The following is a 15,721-nucleotide window of genomic DNA, read 5'->3' on the forward strand; positions in this document are numbered from 1 at the left end:
TTTTTTTTGAGAGTTTTTTGTTTACAGATCCGGAATTCAGAATGCGTGGTGAAGAGAGGCCCTGAGAGGGATGACATCACCGAGAAGTGAGGGCCTGACGTACGGCTTCGCCATGACGCCCACTGAAGCCCTGATCGTGCAGTGTTTGTTATGAATCTGGTTATGTGTATTTGTGTTGGTTATTATGCAACTCAATCCCAGGAGAGCGAATTTTATGTTGGAGAATTTTGTTTGTTTGTTTGTCTGTTCGTTTGACGACTCGTGATAAGCTCTGGATCACTCGAATGAAAGTATAGCATAATTCAGTTATGCCTTCAGCAAGGGGGGATGTCACAACCCAAGGATGTGATTTTTGTTTTTGTGTGTGCTTTGGCACCACTGAATTATTTTCCTGCAAATTCGTAGCTTTCTTTGCAGTGTGCATTTCTTCTTTGCAGCACAGAAACGCTCGTTGCAAAGAGTTCCCGCCATTTGTATTATAATTCGAGCCCCATTATTGGCTTGTGTGAAATTATTCACACATAAAAAGCTTGAGTGGTTTCCACCCAAGTTGGAGGACTCCACAAACACCAGGAGGAGGAGACTTCATGCTGTGTGAAGATCTCTAAGCGCTGCGGAGTCTATTGGACCCAGCGAATTTCAAGCAGGCAACAGAGGTCTGATCAGCCTCTAGCCTCTCCCCGTCGCCATTCGCAATCCTCGACGTATCCCTCTCCCTGCACGCAAAAGGACCCACGGAGCCTCAACAACTCTGTGAGAGAGACCCGAGCTTGTTGTAGTCCTCGAACGAGGATTTAATCGGAGCTGTGCCTGGGAAACTGTCCAGCCTGCACCGCGACCATCTTCGGTGTAAGTAAACAATCTTGAATCAACCATTATGCGCCCGTGCCTAATTCTAGCGTGTCGCCTGTTCTCTCCGATCCAGCGTGCCCGGGCTGCTGGCCACAGCCCGCGCGGAGCGAAAAAGGGCCCAGATCGCACCCGGCCTGCACAATGCTCACTTCATCAGGTGCTATGACAACTGTATGTGTGTGTGTGTTCACATACGTCCACACACGTGCGCATGCAATTTGGTTCATCTATAAGATGCAAATCTATTAGGGCTGTGTGAAATGGCAGCATTCCATTTCAAGCAGCATTTCTACATTTCAATGGAACAGCATTTCATTTCAAATTTTTTTGTTTTGATTCAAAACAGCTGTTCCATTCCTTTCGGGTGAAACAGGGTCCAAACGATGAAACTGTTTTGATGTTTCGCCCATAGGATATAATGGGGAAGGTCAAAACAGCCTATAACTTTGTAATTTCTGGCCTGATTTTGATGAAACTTGCAGTAATGGTAGCCCCTTCTGAGGGCATGAAGCCTGCCAAGGTTCAGGGAGATAGGTACAGGGGGTTCTGGGAACCTGCACCCCAAAATATTGAAAGCAAAAACCTCATGTTACCTGTATGTGTTAAGCCACAGTGAGGTCAAAACTGCAGGCATGCTAGCCTCTGCTGAGGCCACAAAGGCTGCCAAGTTTCAAGGAGATAGGTGCAAGGGTTTGGGGGAAACTGTACCTCAAGCAGCAGACAGGCAAAATTTGTGACATGGGTGACACTTTGTGTGTTAAGGCGCAGTGGGTTGAAAGCTGCAGGGATGGTAGCCCCTGCTGAGGCCATGGAGCCTGCCAGCTGTCAAGGAGATGGGTGCAGGGCTTCTGGGTTCTGGGACCCTGCATCCCTAGCTGCTGCCAGGCAAAACTCATGACTTGGGTGCTTGTACAGCTGTGTCTGTGTTGGGGCACTGGGGTGGGGAACTACTGCAGGCCTGACTGCTAGGCCCTGCTGCAGCCACAAAGCCTGCCAGCTGTTAAGGAAATGGTCACACCTACTTGTGAAGTACTTTTTCCTAATGTTGAGCCTGAAACGAGCCTGAAACAATATTCCAGGATTTCATGACCATTACTCCTAGTTTTCCCCAAGGGTGCCCTGGTGAAGAGTTGTTCACCAAGCCCTAGATGTATGCTTCTGATGTAACAGTAAGCTGCTACCAAGTCCCCTCTCAGCCTTCTCCTTTTCAGGCTGAAGAGTCCCCGGTCCTTCAGCCTTTCCTCATATGGCTTGCCATGCAAGTCTCTGATCATATGAGTGGCCCTTCTCTGGACTCTCTCAAGCTTTACCATGTCTTGTTAAAGTGTGGAGCCCAGAACTGGACGCAGTACTCCAGCTGCGATCTTACCAATGCCAAGCAGAGCTGAGTAGAGCAAGAGAATCACATCTTTGCAATGGTTTTGCTGGAGATGCATTAATTGATGCATGCCAGCATATTGTTGGACCTTCTGGCTACAGCATCGCACTGCTGGCTCATGTTCACACTGTGGTCAATTATTACCCCCAGGTCTGTGGTGGCAAGTGATGGGGGATCTTCAGTCTGGTGGCCTGATGAGAGGCAGCAGTTGCACAAGCACCCATGTCATGAGTTTTGCCTGTCAGCAGCTAGAGGGGCAGAGCCCCAGAACCCCCCCGCACCTATATCCTTGACAGCTGGCAGGCTTTGTGGCCTCAGCCGGGGCTAGCAGGCCTGCAGTTTTGACCCTGCTGTGGCTTAACACATACATGTGACATGAGTTTTGCATTCAAGACTGTAGGGTGAATTTTCCCAGAACCCCCTGCACCTATCTCCCTGAATCTGAGCAGACTTCATGCCCTCAGAAGGTTCCACCATTCCTGCAAGTTTCATCCAAATCAGGCCAGAAATGACAAAGTTATAGTCTGTTTCAACCTTCCCCATTATAGCCTATGGGCAAAATGTTGAGACAGTGTTGAAATGGCAAAACGTTTTGACTTTCCTCATTTTGTTTCAAGCCTGTTTTGACTATCTCTGTTTCATTTAAATTTTGCTGTTTCGACCTCAAAATGAGTCGAAACAGCGTTGAAACAAAACTGGCTGTGAAATTACGAACAGCCCTAAAATCTACCCTGCTTTCATTGGGTTGGTCAGGCTTGAAAACCACTTTTCTTAAAAAATAGTTATCTAGGGAAAGGTGTATCTCCTCATTGTGTGGACTGTAAGGAACAATGATATTAAAAGTAACATTTCCTTGCTTTTCATCCAGATTTGGTGTTTTATTTGAAGCTCTTCCTGAACATTAGAGCAAGGATTCATTTTTTTAAGCTATGTTTTTGCAATGATGAACTGTGGAATGCTCACCTTCTTGTTGGGTATCTGCCAGGAAATTTAAGCTGTTATAGTTTGTGGGTTGATATATTCCATTTATTTCCCTATCCATAGATATTAGGAGTACATTATTTTTATAGTCTACAAATGATTTAGTTACAGTAGCTAAGATTTTTTGCATGTTTCCATTAATTTAATATTTTGATACATATTTAACATGAAATAACGTTCTGTACTATTCCTACTAGAAAAAAGTCACATGTAGAGTTGCTAAAAGTGAATGGAAACATGTTTGTTTATGGGTAAAGTAAATTGATTTTAAAATTCCCCTCCTTGCTCAGCAGTAAAAGGCATACATTCTTCTAATTTTACTCATTAAAGTTGTGATCGCATTTCCTCATGTAACAAAATTTGTGATAACCATCTGAGTTCTTCCTTGGGTTCATATTGCACATACAGTACAGAGGCTGAACATATGCTTTTTCACTATCAAGAGGCTTAATATAAACCTGAAGTTTAATCAAGTCAAACCTTAATGGGGCAGATCCTCAGTTTTATAGTTTATGCCAGGTAATGAGCTGCACCAACAAATGTAAAAATGTATGCATTGGAACTGACAGTAAATCAAAATCCATGCAACAGTAGCATAACTAAGGGTGAGTGACCAGGGCAACACTCCTAGGTACTAATTTAGAGAGGGTGCAAGAATGACAGCTGCCACTGCTGCTGGATTAGCAACTGCCACTGTCATCCTAGCCATTGGGCTGACATCTGAAATACATAGCTAAAGGCAATGAATATCAGACTGTCTAGAAGACTAATCCATCATGGACACCATGTTCCATTCAATACCAATAAACTCATACCCAATGCACTTGGTATTCTGAGATACCCACTCTCAGCATGACATTGGTATCAGTAATAAGCTGTATATTACTACACTTACCAGTTTTGGGTCCTGCAGGTACCCACGGTCAACCTCTCAAGGAAGCCTGATCCCAATATCTGATTAAGTGCAATTTGCAGAGTGCAATATACTGTTTTCTTCGGCCGTGTGTAGATGAAACAAGAGGCACGTGTGCACAACACTTTAAAGCAGCCTAAATGCTTTTGCACCGCTTTAATGGTGTCGGTGTTTGCATGCATCAGCGGTGTGTTAAGCATTAATTCCAGCCGCTGTAGGAAATTCAGCAGCGTAATGCACCTTAAATGACTTGGGGCTTAAATGACTTTGTAGACTAAAACTCCTGGAAACTCCATGGCTGTAGGGCAGCAAACTAAAACTCCTTCCAGGAGTTTTAGTTTGCTGCCCTACAACCATGGAGCTTCCAAGAGTTTTAGTTTGCTGCCCTACAGCCATGGAGCAGGCTCTGCCTAAGAAAAGCGGTGAGCCTGATCTCTCACCCCCATCTGGAGCCTGCTTGCCTGCCTGAGTTGTGCAGGGGTCCGGTGCTTCCCTCCATGGCTGTGGTGCCCCCCAGGACTGCCCAAGCCGGGTGCCTATGGGCGGGTGCAATCTGGAGGAGCGCCTCAGCTGCCATGGAGGGAAGCACCAGGACCCCCCTTCCTGAGCCCAGGGACCACTCCATCTGCTGGCAGCTTGCCCTCCCCTCCCCACCAGAGAGGCAGGGAAGTCAGTAGGGTGTGTGCATGACACAGGGGGTTAATCAGCCCCAAAATGAAGCAGTGTTTTTTAAAATCCCCCACTTCAATTTAGGGCCCCCATTTTGTCTACACACATATGACCTTCTTTTAGAGGAAAGCAGGCACAGGGAGGGATTCTGATCATTTTCGTAAGTGTTACATGTATCCTGGCAATCCTCTAAGGAGCATGACTAAGATTCACATCCTCAATGGCTTCAACGAGTGTTAGAATCTATACACCTTTAGGATTTGGATTTATGTCTAGGATGATTTAGGAAATTTCTAGTAGAACCAGGTAGACCAGGTAGAGGAGCATGATCATTTGAGTTCCAGACCCATGCCTGAATAATAAGACTGTCGTCCCTTTTATCATTTTATCCTCTTAATAATATACAAGTGTTACATATGTATTATAGTGTATAATATCATCATATATCTTTTTGTAAGATATACTTTCATATCTTTTAGTTGAGTAGTAAATTTATAAAATATGTAATGCAGTCGAGTCCTCCATTTGTTTCTGAATGTCTACATAAAAATAGACCACAGGAAGTCAAAAGCTGAAGCTACATTTTGATGTGGGATTCTGCTGCTGATTACCAGTGTTGTGTGAGCTGTGCTCTCATGGTTTATGACTCACAAGAACTCTTTTATTAAATACAGTTGTGCATGTATTTATGACAGCATCCCTCAGCTTTGGTATGATTTCTCCAAGTTGCAGTTCCTGCTTGGGGATTAACTTCTATAGTGCTTGTTTCCTTTATTAATCACATTGCTACCTGTTGAAATGAGAAGTTAGAGTGAAAAATCTGTGGTTTGATAAATATGGGTACAGTGAACCTGTCTGAAACCTGCAGACAGTGGCGCACCTTCCGTTATACTATTCCCTCCTGACTGCCAACAACTTTCAAAATATAATAGACAAGCTTGCTCCCACACTTAAATAATATAATTTTATGCCAATGAAAAAGGACTGAATTCAGAAAAGCACTTAAGCATTTGCTTAATTTTAAACCCTTGCTTAAGTGACTCTATCGAGACTTAAGCACATGCTAAAAGTTAAGCCTGTTTCAGTGCTGTTCTAAATAAAGATGCTTTCCTGAAATGGTCAGAGACAAAAGAAAGTACCTTGCCAACCTGTAAACAGGCTCTGACACATTTAAATACACATATAAGCCTTAGAAATTATACTGGTTGCTATAAACTGAGATTGAACGTGTGCTGTGGATAGATCATAGATCTTCAGATACTGTAGGAAACAGTGTTAGTAATTGTCCTTCCTTCTCAGTTGGAGATGAACAAATACCTCAGAGTATTAGGAAGCTCCCATGATTGTTTTCCCCCAGAATACTCATGCAACCAACTCTTTAACCATTCCCAATCATTGAAAAATCAACAAATAGGCAAAAATAAAATCCAGCTTGAAGCACATTATGAGACATTCTACTCTTTCATTTTTACTTCTAAACATGCTTTAAAAGGTATAAGTATTAAGTCACAGGGATACCACAACCTTATGAAGTTCGTTTCCATCTGAAAACTTCATACCATTTTTGTTGCAGGTTCAAAGGCTTCTCCAACTGAATAATATTAGAGATATGTTTGGTATTGTCCTGCTCTTTTTTATTGTCTTGCTCTTTTCCATTATGCATTTGAAAGAGTTTTTGCACCAAGAGTTTCACTGTTGACTAGCAGTTAGACTTCCTGTCTCATATAACTGCTGAGGACGCTATCCCATATGGACTGCTGAAGGAATTCATGTATACACTATTCCATAGGCCAAGCAGTCAATACACTAGCTGCAGGACGAAAAAACAGTAACTAAAACTGAAGAAGCAATGAGCATAAATGGCAAAGGTATACAGGGCAGGCTAACCATGTATGGCTTCCTTATTTTAAAACTTTAAACTTTTGCGAGCATCTCTGGAGGAGCAGGAAAAAAATCTTTTGAGAGGATTAAGAACAAGCATGACATACAGTCTGAAACCATTCTGTCAGAAAGTCCATAAACTTAAAATTAACCATCTCATCTAGTTTCTTGTATAATGCAGGTTAGAGGAATTCTTATATTAATGTTTGTTTGAATTAGAATATATATTACCAGAAACCTCTCATTTTGATTTTAAAGTTTCCACTAGTAGAAAAAAAAATCTGTTGGCTTGCGGGGTTTTTTTCTATAAATTATTCAGTTTAAACATATGATGTTGATATTTCTTAATTGATATAACTAAAAGGTTTTGAAAATAAAAAGGAAAAAAAAATAAATTAATCATTATCATCACCGTTCTCAGCATCATTGCTCTTACTGGTACATTATGGTTGTGGCATTTCCCTGTAGAGGGGACTCCATTTTGCTGAGGAGAGTGGGTGGGGTTCCTGCAGTATGGAAATCCTTATAGCTACATGGAATCAGAACTCGTAGTAGTGGTGATATCTTTTATTAGACCAACTAGATTTTTGCCAAAAAAAAATCTTTATTTGCAAGTGTTTGGGTGCACTCACCCTTCTAGAGGCATAGGAGAATGCAAAAATTGTAAAATTTCTCCTAGGTGGAAATGAAAATTTATATTTTACAGGAGAGAAATATGATTTTTCATTTCTAGGAGAAATTTTACTATTTACATTTCTACCTAGGAGAAATTTTACAATCTTTGCATTCTCCTATGCCTGAAGAATGATGAGTGTACCTGAAAGCTTGCAAACAAAGATTTTTTTTTTTGCAAATATCTAGTTGGTCTAATAAAAGATAGTACCTCTACTATGAGTTCTGATTCCTTTTGCCTGTAGACCAGTATGGCTATAACCTGTACCCCTTACAGCTACATGACTTAATCAGGGCTGCCCAACCTATAAGTGGCCAGGAGCGGAGTGCCCACAGGCCGCAACAGAACAAACCATGATCCCCTCAGTGCCCCACACCATGTGGATGTCTCCTATCACTGCACTACACAGAAGCCCTCCTAATCCTTGCACCATGCATTCGCATCTCTCCTGCACCACATGCCTATGCCCCACTTCTGGCTGCTGCACTGTGTGCTCACATGCATTGCCACCTTCCCAGTCATCCCACTGCATGCCAGCAAGGCCCCAGGCTCACCCTCTTCTTCCACAGCTATGCCATACTGCACTTCCTCACCCCATTGGGCAGAGGCAGGCAGAGAAAGCCAGAGGTGGGAGGGGGAGCCTGGGGACTCTGGCTGGTGTTGCAGCTGGTCCAGTGGGAGGAGTGACGCCCAGGAAGGAGCCCAGGAGCAGCATCTTAACCCTTCAGAGCTGCCAGTTAGATAGCTCTGGCTTATATATATAAAACATGGATGCTAGCAGTTCTCTAGGCTCACCTCTTTACTTTTAGTTTGTTCCACATAATCCCTTGTTAAATTTTTCCCTTTTAGTAACACATATAGTTGAAGGATATTTAAAAACAAATACTACACTTATTTACTTAGAACATTTTAAATGAACTGTACTTTGGACATTCTTATATTTGTTTTATGTGTACATTTGAGTGGCTGAATTTTATTTATACAAATGCTTGTGGTAAATTAATTTTAGGCTGTGTATTTGTGGATGGCTTCAAGGAGAGTTCTGTTGAATTCACTAAAGCCAGGTTTTTGCCTACTGCATTTATCTGAGCAAATCCAAGGCATCCATACACCAAGCTGTTTCTTCCACATTGATGACAAGCCTCTCCTTCATCTTACTAGCTGTTGTTGGTTCTCCACCATCAGTTAAATCCTCATTATTTTTTGTGAGGACTAATAAGGAATCTTGATAATCCTCTTATAATCTTGTCTTGATTAGCCTCTTACTATAAATCAGGAACTGGATCATTATCATCAGTGAAGGTGCATTTAGGGAAATAAGAGAATTGGGTCATAGATTTTTTTTTCTGAGGGGGAGCCATGAGAAAAAAAGCATTGAGGTAAACTGGTAGGAAAAACAGTTTGACTGAATCTAAGAAAGTGGTGTTTTTCAGACAGAAACAACCTTGAAGCTGCAAGTGGAAGAAAGAGAATATACTTGTTTGAAGATGCAACATCTGGAAGACCATAATATAAGTAAGACTTTGGTTACTTATCCCATGTGGACTATGTTTAAGGGCCAACTGTTTTATTGTAAAGGAGTTCAGCTTGCTAATCGGGCCAGTATGTTAGGGTGTGCAAAGAGAATTAAGATTCTGGCAAAAATGTATACTGTATTTTTTCAAAGGTGTTTTCAAAATGTTGAAAGTATTGATACCAAGGGTTGGCATGGAGCAATATGTCCTGGGATTACTATTAACTGCCATGGAAAATAATTAATTTTGAAGAAAACGGGAATAACTGATGGTTATTTAAGTAGTTTTAGAATTAAATGCACTGATCAAAACCAGCCAAAGGACTAAACTTGATTAGAGGTTTAAAATGTGGCTCAGGACAATTCCCCTTTAATCCAATTCAGTTGCTCTAGAAAATACATGAATGAATGGGATGTGGTGGTTCTGGGATAAAGTCCTGGAGGACAAGGGACTAGTGCAATGGCATATATGCTGCCATGTTAGACCAACATATGTGCCAAATCTAGCATACAAAAGAAAAAAAAACATCCTTATGGTTCTGCAGCATATAATCTTTTATTCAGATTGAATACCAACACATTTAAAAAGCTTTAGGACCTGATTTGACAAACAATTTATTGAAACCAGTAGGCCAATCACAGCAAAGTAGTTGACTCTGGACTGAGACACAAGTGTTGAATGGCATGTGGCAATACTAGATAACACTTGAATACTGTGTGCTATTTGTCAAATGTGGATTTCATTTGATCTCTTCACTTAAGTTCTACCAACCTAAAGTAAAAAATGAACAAATTTGAGGAAATAATAGACAATTAAAAGTCCAGAATTACCATATACAATTTTCAATTCGCACCAGCATTTCATTTGTTTAAAATGTATATTTCAGTAAGATGATCTAGCCTGCCATGATAAAAACCACCGGGATGTTGAACATGTAAAGGAGTAACTGCCATATGAGTCAATCAAAATGCCTTTTTTAAAATATTGAAATTCTTCTTTGAATGTAAGGGTCATTCTTATAGGCACTTGGGTACCAGACACAAGAGCTAATTTAATTTCTGGGGGAAATTAGTTGTGATAAATGGAGCTCTTATATCAAAGATGAATTTGTCTGTCAAGGTACAGTTTTTCATTTATTTCCCAGTTAATATTGTTTCAAGGGGGGGATATGAGTCACAATATTTTATGTATACTAGAACAGAATGAAAGAACATGTTAAAAATGTTTGCAGTGATTTTTTTTCCTGTTCATAAATTGTCTCCACCTATTTTAAGATTGCCTTAAATGTATTATTATCCAAACAGGCCGCAATTACTTGATGACTGATTTTGTGATAAATTCTTCATCTCAAGATTGTTCAGAAGAAATTTACTGCAAATATTCAAAACTAAAGCTGTATTTGTTTAGTTTTGGTAGGAAACCAAATGTTACTGTTTCTGTTTGCTGGCTACCTCTGCAGAACCAGCTTTCCATTTCTCACACTTGCTGGGTAAAAATTTGCTTTCTATAATCTGTTGTGCTTTAAACATACCTCTTACTATAATCACTTCTAGTCAAGAAACTCAATAACTAAGATATTTATAAAATGCATATAGGCATTACAGAAAATCTTAAAACATAAAAAAGGGATGGGAATATAACCAAAATAAATGCTTTTTTTTTAGCAGAGTGAATGTTTTAAAGTATTTGCTCAGCTCTATTGTGCATCCAGTATGTTAATGAAATGGTTGATTTGCATGACCACCAGTCTTTTGCATATGCTTAGAAATTAGATGCATATATGGGGTTTTTTCTCTACAATATTCTATTTCCTTTATGCAGATTAGGTGGAATGGATGTGTCCCTTCTTTTAAATATTTGATTTTTACTTGTTCTCTATAATGTTATTTTCTTTGAGCCAAAAAACAAAATTACTTTAGTTGACTTTATTCTAGCCCCATCCTATGTTTCAAAAAACAACGCCCCCCCCCCAAAAAAAAAAACAAGCAAAGAAAAACACAAAAGCAGACAGGCAGTGTAGGAACTTTTGTGATGTAAGCTATTAATTATTATGAGACCTTACTTATGCTGGTGTGTCATATCAGTATTATTCATGCTGTAGGCAAATGCTAATGGTAATATCAATATATTACAGGCCCCAATGATGTGTAAAGCCCAGGTGTTTTCAAGATACTGTATAATGTAGGACTGGATAGAAGGTTTAAGTTTAAACAGGGCATTGTTAATCTTGGGGTAACTTTCTTTTTATTTATATTATTCTACACAGGTGTCTTGGGTTTTCCATCGGTGATTAAAGCCCCGGGATCTGCTCTGAGGCTAGCCATCTTTCAGTGCTCTAAAGAAACTCGCCATAGAATGAAAATCATATCAGAAGCAATTAGACAAAAGGTCAGCATAAATTCCTCCTGTATCCAGAGCATTATCACCACCCAAGTGTCTCTTGCTTACAGTATGTTGTGACAAAGTAAAAGCTATTTCAGCTCTTATATTGTGATGGCTGTTATTTATGGAACATAAAAGGATACTGAAATACAAAAGGGTTTGAAAAGACCAGGGTAAGATCAGATACAAAAAAATGCGAGAGAAACAGGCATCTTGGGATGGTAACTACCCTGCCATGTACTGACAGGGAGGTTGTATATTTTTAGAATATACTGAAAGGAATGGTGCTTTTACTTAGGTTTTTATGGTTTACCATGAGATGCAATTTTCTGGCCTTATATGCAGTTGTAACAAAAGTCAGAGAGATTTTATGATAGCTGCCAGAGTTCATAAATGATGGCATACACTAAAATATTTATAGAACTGTAAAATCTTGATTTCTCTCTGGTTTAGCAGATGGGGTCCTAAAACTGGTTCCCAGATTGTCACATTTCTTTACCCTTTGATGACAAAGAAGCCTGTTATCACTTTTTTTTCCCCTGGCAAGCAAGTTCACTAGTGTAATCAAGTTCACACTTCTATCCAATTATATACACTAGGATCAAATGAATTAAGAGATGTCACCCATATAAGACTGGTAATTATTCAAAGCAGCCTACATATCATTAAACATCAGCATCCAGGCAGCCCTGCTATTACCTCAGCCAGTGTCCATTTTGATTAATTCCTGTGTCCTTGCTTAACTGGAGATTGGTGAAAATCTACTTCTGTATTGATGCACTGTATCAACAGTAAAGGTAAATGCTACTTAAACACCCTATGTTGCCTATTTTGGGTACCTGATGTGAAACAGCAATGTAGGGTAGCTGTGTTTCTGTTCAGTGTGGTTTGTTGTCCTCAAAGAAAATAATGAATCCTGGTAGTACTGCTAAACTCAATTGCATTTTAAAATTAAAAGTGATGGCTGGGAGGGGAAGGTTGGAAAAAACATCTGGAAAACAGCAATTTTTGATTGCTGACCAGGATTTCCCCCATGTTAAAAGATTTTTTTTTTTAAATAATGGAAATACTTAAGGCCCTCGTCACTGGAGTTAAACACATTTTTCTTCCAGTCTAATTTTAGTTCCATAAAAACATTCTACATATCACCAATAAATGAATATATAATATAATCCAATTACATTTATCCTATTTTCTTCCTTATTTAACTGAAATATTTGTTAAGTTATACTGTTTAACCATACTTGTTACATCTATTATTATTTATGTACTAGAAATGCCATTCAAGGAGCAGAATCCCATTGCACTAGGCACTTTACAGATATATAATGGATAAGACTTTCCTAATCCCAGAGAGAATGTGTGTGTGGCAGGATACTACTGATAGGCAAAGGTCAGTAGGAAGATGAGATAATTGGACAGTTCTGCAGGAAAAAAGTCTTCATTTAACTGTAATGTTATTGCAGGTTTACCACTTATTGAGAATTAATCAAAGGTTTAAACAGGCGAAAACAACAACAACGAAAAGAATATGCTTACTGTTAAAGCAGATTTTCTGCTTACTGCTGGGTACTACTATGTACCACGTTATGCTCCTAGAACTAAAAGTGCATGGCAACCAGAACCTTTATCCAATGGATGCAACATAACACAATGTGGAAAATGTACCAGGTCTGAATATAAGGCTTTTGGACCAGCTCTTCTACTGATGCAAATTGGCCTAGTTTTAATGAGTCAATACAACTCAGTTAATTTATACCAGTTTAGTAGGTAGTTCATCAAAGGGTTAGATTTGGTGGGAGATTCCTTGCTCCTCAGGAAAAAAATAAATAAATTGTAAAAAAAATACAACCTTACTCCTTACCTATTATCCACAACTGGTTGTAGAATCTTTTTTCTTTTGTGCCTTGACAATGGAAGGACAAGTGGACAAAGAAACAAGAGAAAGAACAAGAGAAACACAAAGTTATGTTGGCATAAATTATTCAGGTTCTATGGGCAGATCTTTTGGACAAACTGCAGTGATTACAATTTAATTTTACACACTAAATCTTTTATTTCTTCAATAAAGTAGCTCTCATTCTCCAATAAGGTGGAACTTTATCAATCTTTATTTTCAGTTGGTCCCCCATCATCCTATTGCCTGTGTTTCTCTGGAGGGTTTTAAAACAGAAACAAAACTACAATAAAATAAACTTTTCTTTCTTTCATTGTTTCTTTACAGAAGTTTTGTGAAAGTTGTATGATTAGTTTATAGGGTTTTATATCTGAATGTGTGTGCATGTGTGTATGAGAGAGAGAGAGTTGCTTTAAACAGTTACACTTCACGCAGGTATGGATTTTGGGTTGACAACTCAGAAGTGAACTAACTTTAGATTGGTCTGAGTTAGCCTAATCTAAAATGGGTTAACCTAGATTAATGAACAACTGTATATGCTTGTAGCACAGCCCCGGGGCTTGGAAAATGCAGCCATTTTTCACAGCAGTGCTTCCTCATACTCTGACACAATGTAAACACTCCTTAAGAGTTTGTGGAAGTGAAACTCAGTTATGGAATAATTAAATTTCTTGGACCCAAAAGTTTAACTTCCAGAACAACTGATTTACGTGCATTTCCTACTGAGGCCAATCAAGTGTAGGTAATACAGTCTGTTCTGTAGCATCTTTCAGATGAGTCAAAATCAGGGACCTGTATACTTTTGTGCATAACATTAGAGTTACAAAATACTTGTATATAGGCCTAATTTTCCTTCCTTTGTCAATGGCTTGTGGATCAACTACTCAGGCCAATGCAATTCATCAATGTGTATGTGTGTAGAATAAAGCTTTCTGAACTTGACTCCTAAGCATTGTGCAAAACCACAAAAGGACACTTACTATAGTATTATTTTAGAACAAAATTTGTCCTTTCCCAGATGCTTTATGTTATTTATTTGCATTATGGATGTGTCTAGAGACTCCAGAATTAAATTCCAGTTTCCTCTGATTCTTCTTATGGTTCTGTAGATGTATGTATTCTGTGTAGATTGGCAGTTAAATTCCACCACAGGCCTATGGTCACTTAACATTTTCAACTTCAGCTATGGTGAGACTCTCAAATGGCATTTTGTGTGTTTATATGTACGTACATTATAGACATGTGGAAATAAAGAATAATGGTGGAAAGACTCAGGAAACATAAAGAGAATATTGCTTGGTTTCTGAAATATGCTATTTCAATAACAAGTGATAGCTATGCATATGTGAGAGAGTGGCTGAGAATCCCTTATAAGACCACAAAACATCTGTAGAAGATATTTCTACCTTTACATCTTTTATTGGTGTCCATATTGCATGGGAAATTAAGCTGGAGGATTGCATGGTGAAAGACAATGAGGAGTCCTGAGTAGATTGATACACATTATTTTCCACATGTGTGCTTTATGTTCATGCTCATGTCTTTTCCTGAAAGTAACTTAGCTCATTGCTTTGTAATATGGTGTTCTTTTATTAGGAATTCATACCTTTTACATGCTGTGTGAGATAGCTAACTTATTTTATTCAAACACAAAGGAGAGAAAATGAACAAGAATCTATAGTACATCATATACATTAATATTCTAATACAATAAAATGCTTAGTCCATCTATCTGTCTATCTGTAATGCTTCGGGCCAATAACACATGTGCCACCAAAAGGGCAGGAAGCAATTGGCTGACCCAGGTGGCTGAAGGCACAACTTTGCACTGGGGCTCAGGGGAGGAGGCAGAGGCAGTTGGGGGTGAGGGAGCCACCATGCTGCACCCCACCTTGACAACAGCTGGCAGGGAGGGGAGCAGGAAGGGGGGCATCACAGTGGCCTGCTGCCACCGCCGCCGGGGGAAGGGCCATGGAGTGGGGGTAGTGGGGCTGGGGCTATGCTGGGCTGTTTCTGTTGAGGGGGCAGATTGCACTCAGGCCAGGCCATCTTGTGGGTAAATCGGAGCCTAGTGGCACCTGCAGGAGCATGGGTGGGTGTCTTTCACCACTGCACGCACCATGGGGGAGCTGGGGGAAGGTGGGCACGTTCCTTCCACTTGTCTCCCCTGCACCACGCCTCTGGATGACCCGCTGGGCTCTGATTGCCCCATGACCTGACCTGGCCTGGCCCAGCCGGGGCCTCATTCACTGTGAATGGGGCCCCAGCTGGGCCGGGTCATGGGACAATTGGAACCTGGTGGCTTCTCCAGAGGTGCGGTGCTGGGTAGCCAAGTGGGGGACACGTGGCCCCCTGGTCTGTGCATAGGGCAAGAGCAGGCTGCAGCTGTGGGCTGGGCTCAGCCTCTGCTCCCTGCTTTGCTGCCGCTGCTTTGGCCTCAATCTGCCCCTGCCCAGTCAAAAAGAAACTATATTTAAAGAAACTTACCTGCCTGTTGGGTCAGCTGCAATCCTGGATGCTCAGGGTATCTCACTATTCCTGCCCCTTCCCCACTGCTGCAGCATGCAGTGGCCAGGCTGCC

The sequence above is a fragment of the Alligator sinensis genome, unplaced genomic scaffold (assembly GCF_000455745.1).
Source record: "Alligator sinensis unplaced genomic scaffold, ASM45574v1 scaffold747_1, whole genome shotgun sequence".
Taxonomy (NCBI): domain Eukaryota; kingdom Metazoa; phylum Chordata; order Crocodylia; family Alligatoridae; genus Alligator; species Alligator sinensis.